Raw genomic sequence first — 5,290 nt, 5'->3', positions numbered from 1 at the left:
CGGTCCCCTTGTAGATTAGAATATCATTTCCAGATTCATTTTTGAAGAGGACACCTTGAAATTTTCCACCAGCATATTTTGTTTAAAGTTTAATCGATCGACTTAATTTCACAAAAATATTTATATTTGGCTTAGTTTTCCATCATTTGTGGAGAAAACCTACCTTATTCCAACCATACCTTCATATATTCCTGAACATCAAGTTTACCTGCATCACCAACAGAAAGGTAATGTTCTGCATTTTTCAAATGAAAAAAAATCAATCCACTCTACAGTATAAAGTGTGGAATAGTTCATAAAAACATCAGGAACTAAAACACCGGAAATGTAATGTTCTGCATTGTTCAGTTCCAAAAAAAACTTCAGCAAACAATCCACTCTACAGTATAAAGTGTGGAATAGTTCATACAATATTCAGGAATAAGAACACGGAATTTTTTTGTTTGGAAAACAGGGGGAGTGTGTGTGTGTTCCAGAATCACAGAATACAAACACGATTTGATTTTTAAATCCTATTAAGGCCCGATGCTTCAGAAAATACTATGTCCCAACCAGGGACCGCACTAATTTAACATCCCAGCGCCCACAGAAAAAATAATAAATTAGAAGAATACTCTGTTTGCATTTAAAAAAAAAAACACCAATTATTCTATCCTCGGGATAACATTGTATTTTCTGAAAAAAGATTTCTCTAAAAAGAAGTGGCAGTAAATTTTCAACTGTATTTTTATATAATTTAATTTTGGATGTAACATGTCTTCTGATTGGCTGACGTCGTTCTGTTAAACAGCCCATAGACATAATTTACCGACCATGCAAGGGCTGTATAGCCAGTCAAGGTAATTAAAAACTTCCATTTGGCATAGACATAGTTTTGTCATGTGACTGTGATTGTCATCAACGTCTTTTCATGATTTACTAATCATAACAAGAATCAAAGTTTCCTATCATGCTGTACTGCTAAAGGTGGAGTATTCTTGCTTTAAAATGTTGTGAAGTACTCGATGCAAAATGGACATAAATGCAAGATTAAATATTGTCTTTTCTATAGGGAGGGTTTTGTTTCTATAAACTCATTTTTTACCTAGTTCTGTAGCTTCAATGTCAAAGTAAATATGTGTCATTGTTGATATATCAGGTTTACTGTCATTCTCTACTGGTTTGTTTTTAGGGGCAGGAATCTCCAAAATTTTCTCATCACTATTTTCAGTCACAGTGTCAATCATGGTATTGGAATGGTACCTAAAAAATGGAACTAGACTGATTGCTAAAAAAAAAAAAAAGGATAAAAATTTAAGCACAATAGAAGGGATTTATAGGCAATCCACTTTTAAAAAATGACCTTAACGTTTTGGTAACTGACCTTAAAATTAGTATTCCTAACTGATCTAAAGTCTGAAATGATATAATAACATTTTAATATTTTATAATAAAATCCAATTTCTTTTAGAAATGCAACAATATGTGTTAATGGAACATTATTGAATAAATCATACATATTATTGACATTGAAATGCTTCTTACGAATATCAGCAAAGTCAATACAATTAATTAAAACATGTCTAATAGTATTCTTGCAGTTGCAAGGAACACATTGTGGTTCATCTTCATTTTTTAAAAGATACTCGTGTGTTACTCTAGTATGACCAATCTAGTAATAACACACTGATCTTTTCTACATAATATTATTAAAAGGTTTAATTTCAAGCAATTTATTATCATCTTTTTTACTCCATTTATTTTTCAATATATTTAAAACATATTCTCTAATATTAGATTTAAACAGTATATGGTATATCACAGTTAGACAGAGGGTCACCCAGGGCATTCTTTGCCTCAATGTCTACAGCTGTGTTTCCAAGGATTCCAACATTACTCGGAACCCATAGAAATTTTATTTTCAAAATCAAAACAATGAACGCGAATTTCAGATTCACTGGATGTTAAGCAACCAACAATCAATCATTCAATGACACAATTCATTGACAAGATTTAGCTAAATGATTTTGGAAGAAAAGTTGAAATTATTTTACACATTCTTTCATAAAAAGAGGATCATGTGTAGCATTCGCAACAGCAATTCCTTTCTCCGTGATTACAACCAAGTCTGGATCCCATGTAGAATTTGACGGTACTATTCACATTTGTCAGTAACTTGAAGTTTACCACTAGAATCTAGAACACATCCCATTTTAATGGCAAATTCCTTAGAATTCAAATTCTTGTCAGCATACAGACAATTACCTTGCTTTAGATTCTCTCCATGACATTTACATGTGCATAGGCCTAGGCCGTCCAACGGAAGGCAATCTTGTGTATATACGAATTCCTCTTTTCTCTAAAATACAGCCTTTATATTTAAGTCTGTAAACGCGTATGTAAAGTTCCAATGCAGCTTTGTCTTTCTTCTTCCGCCATTCAAGAGATGGTACTTCAGAATGAGATAAATCATCCCGATTTCATTAACGTATGAGGGCATTTCTAATTGTCAACAGCTCTACAGGCTTTTAAAGAAATTGGATGCAGTTATTCTCCCTTTCGTCAACTTAAACCAAGTATCATTATCTGACTGATCAACAGTACAACGTTCTATGTACAACACTTCATCTTGTTTTATCAGAATAGTTGACAGTTTATAGAGTAGCATTTACAGCTGCTGACATCATCGACCAACTTCCACATCTATCACATGCTATGAAATCAGGGTCTTCTTCCATTTCTGATGGGTATTCAACAAAACTTAAACCTGCAGTTCTGTAAATATCTTGAAATTAGAAAAAGCCTGTACCAAGTCTGGAATATGACAGTTGTTATCCATTCGTTTGATGTGTTTGGAGTTTTGATTTTGCCTTTTGATTTTTGATTTTCCTTTTTGAATTTTCCTCGGAGTTCAGTATTTTTGTGTTTTTACTTTTTGAAAAAGATAAGACAAAACTATTAAATTACGCAATTGCAAATGTACCATGACAATTCACTTTATACATCCAAGTACAGTTGGTGTAGACATACTTATTTTAAAAACTTCATAGTTATAAAAGTATTGTCTGTAACACAGCTTCTGTTACTTTTTTCAGCCTTAATCCAGTAATGGTCATACAAGCACAGTTAAATACAGTGGTGTTGTAACTTGTAAAGCTATTACTAAGCTTTTTAATTTAATTCTTGTTTCTGGTAAATATCCTTCAAACTGGAGAAAATCTTTTACCATACTTATTCATAACGCTGGAGACAAGCTAGATATTAATAACTATAGGGGAATTTCCCTTTAAAATTGTATTGCTAAACCTTTCAGTGCTGTTATTAATTCTAGAGTTGTAACTTACTATGAAGAAAAGTTTTCAGTTCATCAATTTGGATTTAGAAATAATCATAGGACAGCAGATAGTATTTTTATTCTAAAAACTTTTAATAATAAAATATTTGACAAAACAGAAGAGTAAAATTTACTTTTGCTTTGTTATTTGCGGCTTTTGACACTGTTTGGCATGGTGGTCTCTTATACAAATTAATGAAGGATAATGTTGGAAAGAAAATATTTGAAGTAATTAAAGATATGTATAAGTGTTGTGAATCTTCAGTTAAATATATAATAAACAATCAGAATATTTTTAAATATAAAGTGGTCAAACAAGGGGACAGTTTGAGCCCCACATTGTATCTCCATTCAATTTTTGATGGGACATGTGATCCTGTGTCTTTAGACAAAACATCAATAAGTAGTCTTAGTTTTGCTGATGATCTTTTAATATTATCAGAATCACTAAACGGTTTACAATCTGCTTTGAATAAACTTATTTGAATAAAAAATATTGCTACAGATGGCAACTGACTGTAAATACAAATAAAACCAAAATTATGATTTTTCATTCTAGAAATACTTTTGAGCCAAAATGTTTTATAAACAAAATCAGTTAACCAGTGATTAATATTTACATGTATTTGTTAGTATATAATACTGGATTTATAACAAAAATGACATGAATTTCATTCAATCAAATATGAATCCTCATTAATGGGAGTTTATCTTGGATAAATCTATTTAGAATCCTGCTAATTGCCATTTAAATATGTTTCACAAAATTAAAATGTGTTAATATAATTACAGTTGTTTTCTGTTTATCGCATTTCTTTAATCTTTCTTTTCATTGGGTCAACCCAAGTATCAACCTCCACTTCTTGGTGTACATCAGGAGTAGATTCAGAAATATTCCATTAATTAGACATGCCTTTTTAAATAAAATTTCAAAAAAAATAATTTTTAATAAAAACAAACCAAACTTTGCAAAACTTTGTACACCTAATATTTTTGTTGTAATAATAAGTTACATCCCTTATGAAATTATACACTTCAATGTAGTTCAAATTCAATGTTTTTTTTCATACTTTACCTATTAGATAAATAGATGATTATTTAAAAAAAATAATATCTTGGTGCCATTGAAAATTATTTGATTGCAGAGAAACTTTAAATGTTGTGGTTTCCACATAATGAGATATATATTTCCATTAATACAAATTATATCGCCTTTTCTTCAATATATCAACCCATAATCTACAAAGTAAACTGATTCATAACACTTGATTTTTATTTAAGAGAAAATGTGCTAAATTAAAAAAAAGTACAGGATTTAGAGGTACAGCTCTCTGCTTCTGTTATTAAGACTTAAGCTCGGCTCAATGCAAACAAGACACTGCCAATATGGCTACATGACTGTGCTTACCTAAAAATAATATAAAAAGACTATTGTTGAAATAAACATTTTTGTTACAAATTACATAAATATAAAGAGCATTGGTTTATACTATACTATTATTCATAAGTCTATAATTATTTTTTTTATATTTAGGGGGTTAAATCATGATGTCTTAATTATTTTGTTCACGAATCAAAAAATCACAAGTCTCTTTCTGTTCTTACTGTGTAAGTTTGGGTCAGCATAGCTGTCTTTGCCGAATACGTCATTGGGACGCTGGTCATATTATGTTTTTGTAAATTACTCCACTGAACGAATTGCTGTTTATTTCGTGAAATATTGATTTGATAAATAAGTGGTTTATATTCCGGTTTATGAATCTTTTACTGTTGGTGTAAAACCACTTTCAAACTAAGATGCATACAACCTAGCTTGGTATATTCTATATGTGGTTAAAACAAAAAAACTAAACTCGGGAAAAAAATCAAATCGGAAAGTCCCTAATCACATGGCAAAATCAAATGACAAAACACATAAAAAACGAATGGACAATGAAGTGAAAAGAAATTGGGTTTTGGAATTGAATGGGAACCATT

The sequence above is a fragment of the Mytilus galloprovincialis genome, chromosome 11 (assembly GCF_965363235.1).
Source record: "Mytilus galloprovincialis chromosome 11, xbMytGall1.hap1.1, whole genome shotgun sequence".
Taxonomy (NCBI): Eukaryota; Metazoa; Mollusca; class Bivalvia; order Mytilida; family Mytilidae; genus Mytilus; species Mytilus galloprovincialis.
The sequence above is the reverse complement of the archived record's forward strand: the minus strand, read 5'-3'. Positions refer to the sequence as shown.